Here is an 18,197-nt window from a genome sequence, read left to right on the forward strand (position 1 = left end):
AGAGGGAAGGGAAGGGCAAATGCAGGGCTCCTTCAGTGGTTGCTTGGCCGCCCGGACTCAGCGCCGCACTGAGAGCACCAGGCACCCAGGGCCCCTGTCTGGCATCTGCAGCCCCCAGACAGGGAGACTCACTCCGTGGCCACCCAGCAGGTGCCTGACAGACGTAGATTCCCTAGCGCTGTCCTCCCCCCAGAGACGTGTGCATGTGGTTGGGGCCTGAACCTGCGTGTCTGGGCTCCCACCCACAGCCCAAGGTCAGGTGAAACAGCCCCTGAACCAAGACTTGTAGGAGGCGAGGGGCGGCTCCGCCTGGAAGCCAAGTGCACAGTACGCTGGTAAGCGTGCCTCTTCGGAGAGGATGAAGCAGCCCAGCCGCGTGCGGCTGCAAGCCCTGGTTGGGCGGAGCCGAGTGCGCCTCCAGTTCGGAAGAGCTCCACCTCTGCTCAGAGGCCCGATCTGGCAGAGTTCCTGGCGCGAGGCTGCTCTGCCCTGGGCGAGCCTTGCTGAGACGTGTCTCGCTGCTAGGCTTCGTGCCCAGGAAGGAGCAGACTGCGCCAGGCTGGGAGAGGCCACTGGCGCTTTCCTGCCCTAGCTCCGCTCCTGCCTTGCCTTTGCACCTAGGCCCCAGGCGTCCTCAGGGAGGGTTTAGGGGCGAGTGGGTTCCAGACTGACAAGGGCTCCAGCAATAAGATCTCTGTAAGAGGGATGGGAAGGGCAACAGCAGAGCTATTCAGCTGTTGCTTGGTTGCTCAGACTCAGCGCTGCACTGAGAGCACCAGGTACCCAGGGCCCCTGTTTGGGGTCGACAGTCCCCACAACTGAAGACTCACTCTGTGGGCTCCAAGCAGGTCCCTGACAGACGTAGTTTCCCTAGCGCTGTCCTCCCCAGCAGAGACGTGTGCATGTGGTTGGCGCCTGCACCTGCCTGTCTGGGCTCCCGTCCACAGCCCCAGCTCAGGGGAAACAGCCCCTGAGCCAAGACTTACAGGAGGCGAGGTGCGGCTACTCCTGGAAGCTGAGTGCACAGCTTGCGGGGAAGCGAGCCTCCTCGGGGGAGGATGAGGCAGCCCAGCCGCGTTAAGCTGCAAGCCCTGGTTTGGCGGAGCTGAGTGCGCCTCCAGTATGGCAGAGCTCCAGCTCTGCTCAGAGGCCTGATCTGGCAGAGTTCCTGGCGCGAGGCTCCTCCGCCCTGGGAGAGCCTTGCCCAGAATTGCCTCACTTCTTGGCTTACTGCCCAGGAAGAAGCATGGTGCGCGAAGCTGCGAGATGACACTGGCGCCTTCCTGGCCTCAGCTCTGCTCCTGCCTTGCCTTGGCACCCAGGCCCCTGGCGACCTTAGGGAGGCGTTATGGCCGGTGGGTTCCACACTGCCAATCGCTCCTGCAGTGAGAGCTCTGTGAGAGGGAAGGGAAGGGCAACTGCAGGGATCCTTCTGTAGTTGCTTTGCCACCCACACTCAGCGCCACACTGAAAGCACCAGACTCCCAAGGTCCCTGGCTGGGGTCTGCAGTCCCCACACCCGGAAACTCACTCTGTGGGCTCTAAGCAGGTGCCTGACAGACGTAGGTTCCCTAGCGCTCTCCTACCAAGGAGAGATGTGTGAAGGTGTTTGGGTGCTGCCCCAGCATGTCTGGGCTCCCGCCCAAAGCCCCAGCTCAGGGGAATCGGACGTTGAGCCAATACTTGTAGGAGGAGTGGAGTGCCCCCACCTGGAAGCTGAGTGCACATTATGCGGGGAAGCGAACCTCCTCGGGGGAAGACGAGGCAGCCGAGCCGCGTGTGGCTGAAAGCCCTTCTTGGACGTAGCGAGTGTGCCTCCAGTATGGCAGAGCTCCAGCTCTGCTCATAGGCCCGATGTGGCAGAGTTCCTGGCGCGAGGCTCCGCTGCACTGGGCGAGCTTGCCCAGACTTGCCTCGCTGCTAGGCTTCTTTCCCAGGAAGGAGCAGTCTGCACGAGGCTGGCAGATGCCACTGGCGCCTTCCTGGCCTCAGCTCTGCTCCAGTCTTGCCTTTGCACATAGGCCCCTGGCGACTTGGGGAGTGGTTAGGGGCCAATGGGTTCCACACTGCTAAGGGCTCCAGCAGTGAGAGCTCTGTCAGAGGGAAGGGAAGGGCAACTGGAGGGCTCCTCTAGCTGTTGCTTGGCCGCCCAGACTCAGAGTCCCACGGAGAGCACCAGGCACCCTGGGCCCTGGCTGGGGTCTGCAATTCCCACACCCAGAGACTGACTCCGTGGGCGCCCAGCAGGTGCCTGACAGAGGTAGGTTCCCCAGTGCTCTCCTCCTCAGCAGAGACGCATGCAGGTGGTTGGGTCCTGCCCCTGGGTGTCTGGGCTCCCTCCCACAGCCCCAGCTCAGGGGAAGCACACCCTGAGCCAAGACTTGCAGGAGGCTTTGGGCGCTCCCGCCTGGAAGCCGAGTGCACAGCATGCAGGGAATCGAGACTCCAAGGGGGAACCCAGGGCAGCCCAGCTGCATGCAGCTGCAAGGTCTTGTTGGGAGTAGCCGAGTTCAGCTCCTGTATGGCATAGCTCCAGCTGTGCTCAGAGGCCCGATTTGGCAGAGTTACTGGCGCGACGCTGCTCTGCCCTGGGCGAGCCTTGCCCAGATTTGGCTCACTGCTAGGCTTAGTGCACAGGAAGGAGCAGGCTGCGCGAGGCTGGGAGACGCCACTGGCGCGTTTCTGGCCTCAGCTCCATTCCTGCCTTGCCTTTGCACCTATGCCCCAAGCGTCCTTATGGAGAGGTTAGGGGCCAGTGGGTTCCACACTGCCAAGGGCTCCAGCAGCTAGAGCTCTGTCAGAGGGAAGGGAAGGGAACTACAGGGCTCCTCCAGCTGTTGCTTGGCTGCCCAGACTCAGCGCCACTAGGAGAGCACCAGGCTCCCAGGGCCCCAGGCTGGGGTCTGCATCCCCCAGACACGGAGACTCACACTGTGGGCACCCAGAAGGTGCATGACAGACGTAGGTTCCCTAGCGCTCTCCTCTCCAGCCGAGACATATGCAGGTGATTGGAGCCGTCCCCTGCTTGTTGGGCTCCCGCCCACAGCCCTAGCTCAGGGGAAGCAGCCCCTGAGCCAAGACCTGCGGGAAGCCAGGGGCGGCTCCGACTGGAAGCCGAGTGCATAGCACACGGGGAAGCGACCCTCTTCGGGGGAAGATGAGGTAGCCCAGGCTCCTGCGGCTGTAAGTCCTGGTTGGGCGGAGCTGAATGGGGTTCCAGGATGGCAGCACTCGAGCTTTGCTCAGAGGCCCGATATGGCAGAGTTCCTGGCACGAGGCTGCTGTGTCCTGGCCGAGACTAGCCGAGACTTGCCTTGCTGCTAGGCTTACTGTCCAGGAAGGAGTAGGCTGTGCGAGGCTGGGAGACAGCACTGGCGCCTTCCTGGCCTCAGTTCCGCTCCTGCCTTGCCTTTGAACTTAGGCCCCCGGGTCCTTCGGGAGGGGTTAGGGGCCTTTGCCTTCACACTTCCAAGGGCTCCGGCAGTGAGAGCTCGGTCAGAGGGAAGGGAAGGGCAACTGCAGAGCTCCTTCAGCTCTTGCTTGGCTTCCCAGACTCAGCACCGCACTGAGAGCAGCAGGCACGCAGGGCCCCTGGCTGGCGTCTGCAGCCCCCAGACCCGAGAGTCACTCCTTGGGCGCCCAGCAGGTGCCTGACAGATGTAGGCTCCCTAGCGCTCTCCTCCCCAGCAGAGATGTATGCAGGTGGTTGGGGCCTGCACTTGCGCGTCTGGGCTCCCACCTACAGCCCCAGCTCAGGGGAAGCAGCCCCTGAGCCAAGACCAGCAGGAGGTGACGGTCGGCTCCACCTGGAAGCCGAGTGCACAGCATGCGGGGAAGCGAGCCTCCTTGGGGTAAGATGAGGCAGCCCAGCCGCGTGCGCCGGCAAGCCCTGGCTCGGCGGAGCCGAGCGCACCTCCAGTACGGCAGAGCTCCAGCTTTGCTCAGAGTCCCGATCTGATAGAGTTCCTGGTGCGAGGCTTCTCTGCTCTGGTCGAGCCTTGCTGAGACGTGGCTCGCTGCTCGGCTTCCTACCCAGGAAGGAGCAGACTGTGCGAGGCTACCAGACGACACTGGCGCCTTCCTGGCCTCAGCTCTGCTCCTGCCTTTCCTTTGCACCTAGGCCCCAGGCGTCCTTTGGGAGGGGTTAGGGGCCGGTGGGTTCCAATCTGCAAAGGGCTCCAGCAGTGAGAGCTATGTCAGAGTGAAGGGAAAGGCAAATACAAGGCTCCTCCAGCTATTGCTTGGTGGCCCGACTCAGCGCCGCACGTAGAGCACCATGTACACTGGGCCCCTGGCTGGGATCTGCAGCCCCCACACCCAGAGTCTCACTCCATTGGTGCCCAGCAGCTGCTTGGCAGACGTTGGTTTACTAGCACTCTCCTCCCCAGCAGAGACGTGTGCAGGTGGTTGGGGCCTGCCCCTGCGTGTCTGGGCTCCGGCTCACAGCCCCAGCTTAAGAGAAGTAGCCCCTGAGCTAAGACCTGCAGGAGGAGCGGGGCACCCCAGCATGGAAGCCGAGTGCAGAACATGCGGGGAAGCATTCCTCCTCGGGGTATGACGAGGCAGCCCAGCCGCGTGCGGCTGCAAGCCTTGGTTGGGTGGAGCCAAGTGCGCCTCCTGTATGGCAGAGCCCCAGCTCTGCTCAGAGGCACGATCTGGCAGTGTTCCTGGCGCGACGCTGCTCTGCCCTGGGCGAGCCTTGCCTAGACTTGCCTCCCTGCTATCCTGTAGTGCCCAGGAAGGAGCAGGCTCTTTGAGGCTGGGAGATGCCACTGGCGCCTTCCTGGCCTCAGCTCCGCTCCTGCCTTGCCTGTGCAACTAGGTCCCAGGCGTCCTTTTGGAGGGGTTAGGGGCCGGTGGGTTCCACTCTGCCAAGAGCTCCAGCAGTGAGAGCTCTGTCAGAGGGAAGGGAAGAGCAACTACAGGGCTCCTTCAGCTGTTGCTTGTCTGCCAGACTCAGCGTCGCACTGAATTCCAGGTACACTGGGCCCCTGCCTGGGGTCTGCAGTCCCCACTACCAGAGACTCACTCGGTGTGCTCCAAGCAGGTGCCTGTCAGACGTAGGTTCCCTAGTGCTTTCCTCCCCAGCAGAGACCTGTGCAGGTGGTTGGGGCCTGCAGCTACGTGTCTGGTCCCCACCCACAGCCACAGATCAGGGGAAGCAGCCCCTGAGCTAAGACCTGCAGGAGGAGCTGGGCGCCCCAGCCTGGAAGCCGAGTGGACAGCATGCGGGGATGGAGCCTCCTCAGGGGAAGATGAGCCAGCCCAGCCGCGTGCGGCTGCAAGCCCTGCTTGGGCAGAGCCGAGTGCGCCTCCAGTATGGCAGAGCTCCAGCTCGGCTCAGAGTCCCGATCTGGCACAACCCAGGGCGCGAGGCAGTTTTGTCCTGGGCGAGCCTTTCCCAGACTTGCCTCGATGCTAGGCTTACTGCCCAGGAAGGAGCAGGCTGTGTGAGGTTGGGAGACGCCGCTGGTGCCTTCCTGGCCTCAGCTACGCTCCTTCTTTGCCTTTGAACCTATTCCCCAGGCGTCCTTGTGGATGGGTTAGGGGCCAGTGGGTTCCAACCTGCCGAGGGCTACAGCAGTTAGAGGTCTGTCAGATGGAAGGGAAGTGAAACTGCAGGGCTTCTACAGCCTTTATTTGGTCGCCCAGACTCACCGCTGCACGGAGAGCACCAGGCTCCCTGGGGCTGTGGATGGGGTCTGCAGCCCCCAACACCCGGAGGCTGACTCTGTGGGCGCCAAGCAGGTGCCTGAGAAACGTGGGTTCCCGAGCGCTCTCTTCCCATCAGAGACGTGTACAGGTGGTTTCGGCCTGGCCCTGCATGTCTGGGTTCCGGCCCACAGCCACAGCTCAGCGGAAGCAGCCCCTGAGACAAACACGCTGGAGGCGTCCAGGAGAGATGAGGCCCTTTAATGCTGAGGCATATCCTGGCAAAACGCACCTTCCCTCTAGGACTTCCAAATGGTCCTTCACATTTTTGCTGCAACTCAGGAAGTTCACCAACAATCCCATCTCCACTCAAGAGGAAGAAAGAGGGCTCAGGAAACATCAGGAAGAGCCTTGTTTCCACCTCGTAATCGAGATGAGGGATCCTTTCTCTGCTTCGTCAGAAAAGGATTCCTGGCGTTCCCGTCGCATCTCAAGAGTAGGCGGTCTAAATGAGAAAGTCGAGAGGAACTACAGGGTTTGTGCCCCAGTGCAAAAGTCCCCCAAATGTCTCAACCCACTCCGAGGGACCTGATTTCCCTGCACTGCCTCGAATTTCACGCCGAGTATCGATTCACACATGGTGTCACGTGTGACAGACCTGTGCGAAAGACACGTGGGAAAACCTCAAGGGAAAGCCACAGATCCCTTGATCCACATGACGGGAAGCCTGACACAGCAGCTACAGCTCGGGAGGAAAGTGTACCTGCATGCCCCCTTCAGGACCAGGACGGAAACCCCTGGGAAGACTCCAGAAGAACACCAAGATCCATGTCAGCACTGGAGAGGAATCCTCAGGTTCCGGACCAACATCACACAAGGTTTTAGGCCCTGGAATCGATTGGAGAGAAATCACGAGGGGCCCAATAGCAACTCGCATGGGGACTGGCCATTTCTGAGGCCAACAGAGCGGGTCCTTGAGGTCCCCATCGTAACTCGAGTGCACCTGCCGCAACTCGAGAAACTCCAGGAGATTCTCCACTCCAGGCGAGATGAGGCCCATTTCCGCTGAGACGTCTCGAGGCTAATCACACTTTCCCTCTGGAACTTTGAAAGGGTCCTTCACACCCTTGCTGCAACTTAAGAAATTCCCCGACATACCCGTCTCCACTGGAGAGGAAGCACGAGGCTCCCGCCCACATCCAGAGGAGCAACGATTCCGCCTCGGAGCTCGAGATGAGGGATCCTTTCCGTGCTCTGTCGGGAAAGAATTCCCGGCGTTCCCATCGCATCTCAAGAGGAGGCGCTCTCAACAGGAAAGGCGAGAGGAACTCCAGGATTGAGCCACCATTCCAAGACTCCCCCAGATGTCTCAGTCCATTCCAGAGGAACCTGTTTTTCATGAACTGCCTCGACTTTCACGCCGAGAATCTATTCACACCACGGTGGCACGTGGAACAGCCCTGTGGGAAAGCCTCGAGGGAAAGCCAGAGATCCCTTGATCCACGCGACATCAAGCGTGACACAGCTGCTACAGCTGGGGAGGAATGCGGACGTGCATGACCCAACCCGAGACGAGGACTGACTCCCCTGTGGAGACTCCAGAAGTACCCCAAGATCCATGTCAGCACTGGAGAAGAATCCTCAGGTTCCGGTCCGACACCACACAAGTTCTTAGGCCCTGGCATCGACTGGAGAGGAATCCCGAGGGGCCCCCTAGCAACTCGCATGGTGACTGGCCTTTCCTGAGGCCACCAGAGAGGTTCCCTGAGGTCCCCGTCGTAAGTCGAGAGCACCTGCCCCAACACGAGAAAATCCAGGAGGTTCGCCCCTCTGGGGGAGATGAGGCCCATTTCCACTGAGGCGTCTCGAGGCTGATCACACCTTCCCTCTGGAACCTCGAAAGGGTCCTTCACACCCTTACTGCAACTCAAGAAGCACCCTGACATACCCATCTCCGTTCGAGAGAAAGCACGAGGGTCCCTCCCATATCCAGAGGAACCCAGTTTTGGCCTCGTATCTCGAGATGAGCAATCCTGTCTCTGCTTCATCAGGAAAGAATTCCCGGCATTCCAGTCGCATCTCAAGAGGAGCTGCTCTCAACAGGAAAGGCGAGAGGAAGTCCAGAGTCGTGCCAACATTCCAAGAGTACTCCAGATGTCTCAGTCCATTCCAGAAGAACCTGTTTTCCCTGAACTGCCTCGACTTTGACGCTGAGGATCGACTCACACAACGGTGGCACGTGGGACAGCGCTGTGGGAATGCCCCGTGGGAAAGCCTCGAGGGAAAGCCACAGATCCCTTGATCCACGCGACGGGAAGTGTGACACTGTTTCTACAGCTCGGGAGGAAAGCGGACGTGCATGCCCCCACTCGAGACGACGACTGACTCCCCTGTGGAGCCTCCAGAAGTGAGCCAAGATTCATGTCAGCACTGGAGAGGAATCCTCAGGTTCCGGTCCCGAGTCCACACAAGGTCTTAGGGCCCGGCCTCGACTGGAGAGGAATCCCGAAGGGCCCCATAGCGAATCGCATGGGGATTAGTCTTTCCTTAGGCCACCAGAGGGGTTCTCTGATGTCCCCGTTGTAACTCGAGAGCACCTGCCCCAACTCGAGATAATCCAGGAGGTTATCCCCTTAAGGCGCGATGAGGTCCATTTCCGCTGAGGCGACTCGAGGCTAATCACACCTAACCTCTGGAATTTCGAAAGGGTCCTTCACACCTTTCCGGCAACTCAAGAAGTTCCCTGTCATACCCGTCTCCCCTCGAGAGGAAGCCCGAGGGTCCCGCCTACATTCAGAGGAGCCCCGTTTCCACCTCGTAGCTCGAGATGTGGGATCCTTTCCCTGCTTTGTCGGGAAAGAATTCCCGGCGTTCCCGTCACAACTCAAGAGGAGGCGAGCTCAACAGGAATGGGGAGAGGAACTCCAGGGTCGTGTCACCATCCGAGTCCCCCAGATGTCTCAGTCCATTCCAGTGGCACCTTTTTTCCCTGCACAGCCAAGACTTTCTCGCCGAGGATCGAGTCACATCACGGTGGAACGTGGGACATCTCTGTGGGAAATCCTCGTGGGAAAGCCTCGAGGGAAGACCACAGATCCCTTGGTCCACGTGACGGGAAGCGTGTGACTGCTGCTACAGCTCGGGAGGAAAGCGGACGTGCATGTCCCCACTCGAGACGACGAGTGAGTCCCCTGTGTAGACTCCAGAATTACCCAAGATTCATGTCAGCACTGGAGAGGAATCCTCAGGTTCCTGTCCCGAGTCCACACAAGGTCTTAGGCCTCGGCCTCGACTGGAGAGGAATCCTGAGGGGCCCCCTAGCAACTCGCACGGCTACTGGCCTTTCCTGAGGCCACCAGAGTGGGTCCCTGAGGTCCCCGTAGTAACTGGAGAGCACCTGCCGCATCTCGAGAAAATCCAGGAGGTTCTCCCCTCCAGGCGAGATGAGGCCCATTTCTGCTGACGCCGCTCGAGGCTAATCACACCTAAACTCTGGAACTTCAAAAGGGTCCTTCACACCCTTGCTGCACCTCACGAAGTTTCCCGAAATATCCGTCTCCACTCGAGAGGAAGCCCGAGTGTCCCGCCTACATCCAGAGGAGCCCCATTGCCGCCTCATTGCTCGGGATGAGGAATCCTTTCCCTGCTTCGTCGGGAAAGAATTCCCGGCCTTCCCGTCGAATCTGAAGAGGAGGCGCGCTCAACAGGAAAGGTGAGAGGAACTCCAGGCTTGTGCGACCATTCCGAGTCCCCCAGATTTCTCAGTCCATTCCAGAGGAACCTCTTTTCTCTGCACTGCCTCGACTTTCATGCCGAGGATCGACTGACACCACGGTGGCACGTGGGACAGCCCTGTAGGAAATCCTCATGGGAAAGCCTCGCGGGAAAGCCACAGATCCCTTGATCCACCAAAAGGGAAGCATGAAACTGGTGCCACTGCTCGAGAGGAAAGCGGACGGGCAAGCCCCCACTCGAGACGACGACTGACTCCCCTGTGGAGACTCCAGAAGTGCCCCATCATACATGTCAGCACTGGCAAGGAATCCTCAGATTTCGGCCCCGACTCCACACAGGTTTTAGGCCCTGGCATCCACTGGAGAGGAATCCCGCGGGCCTCCTAGCAACTCGTATGGAGACTGGCCTTTCCTGAGGCCACCAGAGCGGGTCGCTGAGGTCCCCGTCGTAACTCGAGAGTACGTGCCACAACTCGAGAAAATCCAGTGCCGGGAGCCAGTGTGAGGAATCCCGCCCGTGACAAGGTCATCAGGAAGGAAGCTACATACGCAAGGCGTGCTCAGACTTCAGGGACCCCTCTGGAAATTCCTAAGCATGTACCCCAACAAAAATCTGCCGACTTTTGTGCTCTGCTTTTCCACTCTTCTGACATTTTCTGGAAAAAGTCAATTTAGGGCTTTAGTCTTCTACATTTGAAAGAGTGTTTCAATCCAAAAAACCCCTCTGATGGCTTTCTAGCCTGCCTGCAGGACTCGTACAGCTGCACATGTGATTGTTTGAGGCCTCCTGACCGCAGGAGGCACAGGAAGCTTAAAACATCCTAGGAATGTCGGGGCTTCTGAAGAGTCAAAATCTTTAGAATAGGACCGATGAAAGGTTTCATTTGTTGAGTCAATGCTTGCTGCCAAATTTTCATATCCTTTGTTTTTAGATATAGTTGGTATATAGAAAAACAAGTAGTAGGCCTTGTATTAGCAACATTAGATCTTTGAGTTAAGTACCTTCTTTGTTATAACCCACTGTGCCTTTGTTCTATAGAGATGCAACTTTAGCGCTTTCGAGGAGATGCAGATTAAAGAAAAACACTTCATGGGGAAAAAAAAAATAACATTCATTAAGGAAGAGAGCCAAAAAGTGTTAACAAGCCTCTTGGCCAGAAGATAATGTAAATCACCTGAGACCTTTTGTACACAAAATGATGTATAGAAAGAGTCTGGGCTGCGAACGCTACATAATTTTGTGTTACCCATTGATCTCCATGTTTTATCAAAAGTATAAAAGGCCTTCTGAACAATAAAGGAGCGGACCAGCTTCTCGGACCAGATTCTCGAACTGGGCTCTCGGCCTGGTTTCTTGGGAATCTGGCTCCCCCCGTGTCTTTCTTTCTCTCTTCTTCTCTCCCTTTCCCTCTCTGCTCTTTACTTTAATTTCAGGCTGAATCTCCACCTAGGGCGCAGAGGCTCGCCAGGTCTACTTACTTGCCCTGGCTGTTAAGACCCGCGTGAAAGGGAGCTTAAGGAGAGGCACCCTTAGATATTCAAGTGGGCGCCGGTGCCCCAACGTAGATGGTGCAAATTCCTTGTCTGGAATTTTATTGGTCTTCCGCATAAACCAAGCTATTCAGCCCTCTTCCTCCACTTAATCTTCTTACTACACGATAGTTTCTTACTATAATCTTATATTGATGAATAAACAAGTCTTTCCACGCCAACGCCATCCACCCTTCAAATTCTCTGGTTCCACCGGGGCTGGACCCTGGCAATCCAGGAGGTTCTCCCCTCCAGGCGAGATGAGACCCATTTCCGCTGAGGCATCTCGAGGCTAATCACACCTAACCTCTGGAACTTCGAAAGGGTCCTTCACACCCTTGCTGCAACTCAAAAAGTTCCATGACATACCGGTCTCCACTGACGAGGAAGTACGAGGGACCCGCCCACATCCAGAGGAGCCCCGTTTCTGCACCTTTGCTCGAGATGAGGGATCCTTTCCCTGCTTCTTCTGGAAAGAATTCCCGGCATTATGGTCGCATCTCAAGAGGAGGCGTGCTCAACAGGAAAGGTGAGAGGAACTCCAGCATCGTGCTTCCATCCGAGTCCCCCGGATGTCTCAGTCAATTCCAGAGGAATCTGTTTCCCTGCACTGCCTCGACTTTCACGACGAGGATCGACCTACACCACGGTGGCATGTGGGACAGCCCTGTGGAAAATCCTCGTGGGAAAGCCTGGAGGGAAGGCCACAGATTCCTTGATCCACGCGACAGGAAGCGTGACACTGCTGCTACATCTCGGGAGGATAGCGGACGTGCATGCCCCCACTCGAGATGACGACTTACTCCCTTGTGGAGACTCCAGAATTACCCAAGATTCATGTCAGCAATGGAGACGTATCCTCAGGTTCTGGCCCTGACTCCTCACGAGGTCTTAGGCCCAGCATCGACTGGAGAGGAATCCCGATGGTCCCCCGAGCAACTCGCATGGGGATTGGCCTTTCCTGAGGCCACCAGAGCGGGTCCCTGAGGTCCCCGTCGTAACTCGTGAGCACCTGCCACAACTCGAGAACATCCAGGAGGTTCTCCCCTCCAGGCGAGATGAGGCCCATTTCCGCTGAGGCGTCTCGAGGCTAATCACACCTAACCTCTGGAACTTCGAAAGGGTCCTTCACACCCTTGCTGCAACTCAAGAAGTTCCCCGACATATCCGTCTCCCCTCGAGAGGAAGCACGAGGATCCCGCTCACATCCAGAGGAGCCTCGATCCACCTCGTAGCTTGAGATGAGGGATCCTTTCCCTGCTTCGTCAGGAAAGAATTCCCGGCATTCTGGTCACATCTCAAGAGGAGGCCCGCTCAACAGGAAAGGCGAGAGTAACTCCAGGGTCGTGTCACCATCCGAATCCCCCAGATGTCTCAGTCCATTCCAGAGGCACCTATTTTCCGGCACTGCCAAGACTTTCTCGCTGAGGATCGAGTCACATCACGGTGGAACGTGGGATAGTCCTGTGGGAAATCCTCATGGGAAAACCTCGAGGGAAGGCCACAGATCCTTTGATCCACGCGACGGGAAGCGTGTGACTGCTGCTACAGCTCAGGAGGAAAGCGGACGTGCATTCCCCCACTCGAGACGATGACTGACTCCCCTGTGTAGTCTCCAGAATTACCCAAGATTCATGTCAGCACTGGAGAGGAATCCTTCGGTTCCGGTCCCGAGTCCACACAGGGTCTTAGGCCCCGGCCCTGACTGGAGAGGAATCCCGAGGGGCCCCCTAGCAACTCGCATGGCTACTGGCCCTTCCTGAGGCCAACAGAGTTGGTCCCTGAGGTCCCCATAGTTACTGGAGAGCACCTGCCGCATCTCGAGAAAATCCAGGAGGTTCTCCCCTCCAGGCGAGATGAGGCCCATTTCCGCTGACGCCGCTTGAGGATAATCACACCTAACTTCTGGAACTTCGAAAGGGTCCTTCACACCTTTCCGGCAACTCAAGAAGTTCCCCGACATACCCGTCTCCACTCGAGAGGAAGCCCGAGTGTCCCGCCCACATCCAGAGGAGCCTCGTTGCCGCCTCGTAGCTCGGGATGAGGAATCCTTTCCCTGCTTCGTCGGGAAAGAATTCCCGGCCTTCCCGTCGAATCTGAAGAGGAGGCGCGCTCAACAGGAAAGATGAGAGGAACTCCAGGCTCGTGCGACCATTCCGAGTCCCCCAGATTTCTCAGTCCATTCCAGAGGAACCTCTTTTCTCTGCACTGCCTCGACTTTCACGCTGATCATCGAGTCACATCATGGTGGCAGGTGGGACAGCCCTGTGGGAAATCCTCGTGGGAAAGCCTCGAGGGACAGCCACAGATCCCTTGATCCACGCAACAGGAAGCGTGAAACTGCTGCTATAGCTCGGGAGGAAAGTGGACGTGCATGCCTCCAGTCGAGACGACGACTGACTCCCCTGTGGAGACTCCAGAAGTGCCCCATCATCCATGTCAGCACTGGCGAGGAATCCTCAGGTTTCGGCCCCGACTCCACACAGGTTTTAGGCCCTGGCATCGACTGGAGAGGAATCCCGCGGGCCTCCTAGCACTTCGTATGGGGACTGGCCTTTCCTGAGGCCACCAGAGCGGTCCTCTGAGGTCCCCTTAGTAACTGGAGAGCACTTGCTGCATCTCGAGAAAATCCAGTAGGTTCACCCCTCCAGGCGAGATGAGGCCCATTTCCACTGACGCCACTCGAGGCTAATCACACCTAAACTCTGGAACTTCGAAAGGGTCCTTCACACCCTTGCTGCACCTCATGCAGTTCCCCGAAATACCCGTCTCCATTCGAGAGGAAGCCCGAGTGTCCCTCCCACATCCAGAGGAGCCCCGTCGCCGCCTTGTAGCTTGAGATGAGGGATCCTTTCCCTGCTTCGTCGGGAAAGAATTCCCGGCCTTCCCGTCGAACCTGAAGAGGAGGCCCGCTCAACAGGAAAGGTGAGAGGAACTCCAGGCTCGTCGACCATTCCGAGTCCCCCAGATTTCTCAGTCCATTCCAGAGGAACCTCTTTTTTCTGCACTGCCTCGACTTTCACGCCGAGGATTACCTGACACCACGGTGGCACGAGGGACAGCCCTGTGGGAAATCCTCTTGGGAAATCCTCGAGGGAAATCCACAGATCCCTTGATCTACGCAACGGGAAGAGTGAAACTGGTGCCACTGCTCGGGAGGAAATCGGACGGGCAAGCCCCCACTCGAGACGATGACTGACTCCCCTGTGGAGACTCCAGAAGTGCCCCATCATTCATGTCAGCACTGGCAAGGAATCCTCAGGTTTTGGCCCCGACTCCACACAGGTTTTAGGCCCCGACATCGACTGGTGAGGAATCCCGCGGGCCTCCTAGCAACTCGTTTGGGGACTGGCCTTTCCTGAGGCCACCAGTTCGGGTCCCTGAGGTCCCCGTCATAACTCAAGAAAATCCACAACTCGAGAAATGCCACAACTTGAGAAAATCCAGTGCCGGGAGCCAGTGTGAGGGATCCCGCCCATGACAAGGTCATCAGGAAGGAAGCTACATACGCAAGGCGTGCTCAGACTTCAGGGACCCCTCTGGAAGTTCCTAAGCATGTACCCCAACAAAAATCTGCCGGCTTTTGTGCTCTGCTTTTCCACTCTTCTGACATTTTCTGGAAAAAGTCAATTTAGGGCTTTAGTCTTCTACATTTGAAAGAGTGTTTCAATCCAAAAAACCCCTCTGATGGCTTTCTAGCCTGCCTGCAGGACTCGTACAGCTGCGCATGGGATTGTTTGAGGCCTCCTGACCGCAGGAGGCACAGGAAGGTTAAAACATCCAAGGAATGTAGGGGCTTCTGAAGAGTCAAAATCTTTAGAATACGACTGATTAAAAGTTTCATTTGTTGAGTCCATGCTTGCTGCCAAATTTTCATATCCTTTGTTTTTAGATATAGTTGGCATATAGAAAAACAAGTAGTAGACCTTGTATTAGCAACATTAGATCTTTGAATTAAGTACTTTCTTTGTTATAACCCACTGCACCTTTGTTCTATAGAGATGCAACTTTAGAACTTTTAAGGAGATGCAGATTAAAGAAAAAACACTTCAGGGGAAACAATATTAACATTCATTAAGGAAGAGAGCCAAAAAGTGTTAACAAGCCTCTTGGCCAGAAGATAATGTAAATCACCTGAGACCTTTTGTACACAAAATGATGTATAGAAAGAGTCTGGGCTGCGAACGCTACATAATTTTGTGTTATCCATTGATCTCCATGTTTTATCAAAAGTATAAAAGGCCTTCTGAACAATAAAGGAGCAGACCAGCTTCTCTGACCAGATTCTCAGACCAGATTCTCGAACTCGGCTCTGGGCCTGGTTTCTTGAGAATCTGGCTCCCCCCGTGTGTTTCTCTCTCTCTTCTTCTCTCCCTTTCCCTCTCTGCTCTTTACTTTAATTTCAGGCTGAATTTCCACATTGGGGCCTGGAGGCTCGGCAGGTCTACTTACTTGTCCTGGCTGTTAAGACCCGCGCGAAACGGAGCTTAAGGCGAGGCACGCTTAGATATTGAAGTGGGTGCCGGTGCCCCAACGTAGATGGTGCAAATTCCTTGCTGGAATTTTATTGGTCTTCCGCATAAACCAAGCTATTCAGCCCTCTTCCTCCACTTAATCTTCTTACTACACTATAGTTTCTAATATAATCTTATATTGATGAACAAACAAGTCTTTCCACGCCAACGCCATCCACCCTTCAAATTCCCTGGGTCCACCGGGGCTGGACCCCGGCAATCCAGAAGGTTCTCCCCTCCAGGCGAGATGAGGCCCATTTCCGATGAGGCATCTCGAGGCTAATCACACCTACCCTCTGGAACTTCGAAAGTGTCCTTCACACCCTTGCTGCAACTCAAGAAGTTCCCCGACATACCCGTCTCCACTCGAGAGGAAGCACGATGGTCCCGCCCACGTACAGAGGAGCACCGTTTCCACATTGTAGCTCGAGATGAGGGATTCTTTCCCTGCTTGAGCGGGAAAGAATTCCCGGCGTTCCCGTCACATCTCAAGAGGAGGCACTCTCAACAGGAAAGGCGAGAGGAACTCCAGGGTCGTGCCACAATTCCAAGAGTCCCACAGATGTCTCAGTCCATTCCAGAGGAAGCTCTTTTCCCTCCACTGGCTCGTTTTTCACGCCCAGGATCGACTCAAACCAAGGTGGCACGTGGGACAGCCCTGTGGGAAAGCCTCGTGGGAAAGCCTCGAGGGAAAGCCGCAGATCCCTTGATCCACGTGACGGGAAGCGTGACACTGCTGCTACAGCTTGGGAGGAAAGCGCACGTGCATGCCCCCACTTGATACGAGGACTGATTCCCCTGGGGAGACTCCACAGGCACCCCAAGATCCATGTCAGCCCCGCACAGGAGTCCTCAGGCTCCGGCCGCGACTCCACACAAGGTGTTAGGCCCCGGCATCGATGGGAGAGGAATCCCGAGAGGGCCCCTAGCAACTCGCATGGGGACTGGCCTTTCCTGAGGCCACCAGTGAGGGTATCTGAGGTCCCCGTCGTAACTCTAGAACACCTGCCACAACTCGAGAAAATCCAGGAAGTTTTCCTCTCCAGGCGAGATGAGGCCCATTTCTGCTGAGGCGTCGCGAGTCTAATAACACCTAACCTATAGAACTTCGAAAGGGTCATTCACACCCTTGCTGAAACTCAAGAAGTTCCCCCACATACCCATCTCCACTCGAGAGGAAGCACGAGAGTCCCGCCCACATCCGGAGGAGTACCGTTTCCTCCTCGTAGATCCAGGTGAGGGATCCTTCCCCTGCTTCGTCGGGATAGAATTCCCGGCGTTCCCGTCGCATCTCAAGAGGAGGCGCTCTCAACAGGAAAGGCGAGAGGAACTCCAGGGTTGTGCCATCATTCGAAGAGTCCCCCAGATATCTCAGTCTATTCCAGAGGAACCTTTTTTTCCCTGCACTGGCTCGTCTTTCAGGGCGAGGATGAACTGACACCATGGTGGCACGTGGAAGAGCCCTATGCGAAAGCTTCATTGGATAGCCTCGAGGGAAAGCCACAGATCCCTTGGTCCACATGACGGGAAGCATGACCCTGTTGCTACATCTCGGGAGGAAAGCGCATGTGCATGCCCCCACTGCAGATGACGCCTGACTCTCCTGGGGAGACTCCAGAAGTAACCCAAGATCCATGTCAGCACCGGAGAGGAGTCCTCAGGTCCCGGCCACGACTCCACACAAGGTCTTAGGCCCCGGCATCGACGGGAGAGGAATCCTGAGAAGCCCCCTATCAACTAGCATGGGGACTGGCCATTCCTGAGGCCACCAGAGCGGGTCCCTGATATCCTCGTCGTAACTCGAGAACACCTGCGGCAACTCGAGAAAATCCAGGAGGTTCTCCACTCCAGGCGAGATGAGGCCCATTTCTGCTGAGGCGTCTCGAGGCTAATCATACATAACCTCTGGATCTTAGAAAGGGTCCTTCACACCCTTGCTGCAACTCAAGAAGTTCCCCGACATATCCGTCTCCACTCGAGAGGATGGACGAGGGTCCCGCCCACAATCAGAGGAGCCCCGTTTCCGCCTCGTAGCTTGAGATGAGGGATCCTTTTCCTGCTTTGTCGGGAAAGAATTCCCGGCGTTCCCGTCACATCTCAAGAGTAGGCACTCTCAACAGGAAATGCGAGAGGAACTCCAGGGTCGTGCCACCATTCCAAGAGTCCCCCAGATGTCTCAGTCCATTCCAGGGGAACCTGTTTTCCCTGCACAGGCTCATCTTTCACGCCGAGGATCGACTCACACCACGGTGGGACATGGGACAGCCCTGTGGGAAAGCCTCGTGTTAAAGCCTCAAGGGAAAGCCATCGATCCCTTCATCCACGTGACGGGAAGAGTGACACTGCTGATACAGCGCGGGAGGAAAGCGCATGTGCATGCCCCCACTCAAGACAAGGACTCACTCCACTGGGGAAACTCCAGAAGTACCCCAAGAACCATGTCGGCACTGGAGATGAATCCTCAGGTTCAGCCCCTGACTACACACAAGGTCTTAGGCCCCGGCATCGACGGGAGAGGAATCCCGAGAGGACCCCTAGCAACTCGCATGGGGCAGGCTTTTCCTGAGGCCACCAGAGCGGGTCCCTGAGGTTCCCATCTTAACTCAAGAACACCTGCCGCAACTCGAGGAAATCCAGGAGGTTCTCCCCTCGAGCTGAGATGAGGCCCATTTCCGTTGAGGCGTCTCGAGACTAATCACACATAACTTATGGAACTTCGAAAGGGTCCTTCACACCATTCCTGCAACTCAAGAAATTCCCCGACATA

The sequence above is a fragment of the Capricornis sumatraensis genome, chromosome 20 (genome assembly GCF_032405125.1).
Source record: "Capricornis sumatraensis isolate serow.1 chromosome 20, serow.2, whole genome shotgun sequence".
Lineage (NCBI taxonomy): Eukaryota > Metazoa > Chordata > Mammalia > Artiodactyla > Bovidae > Capricornis > Capricornis sumatraensis.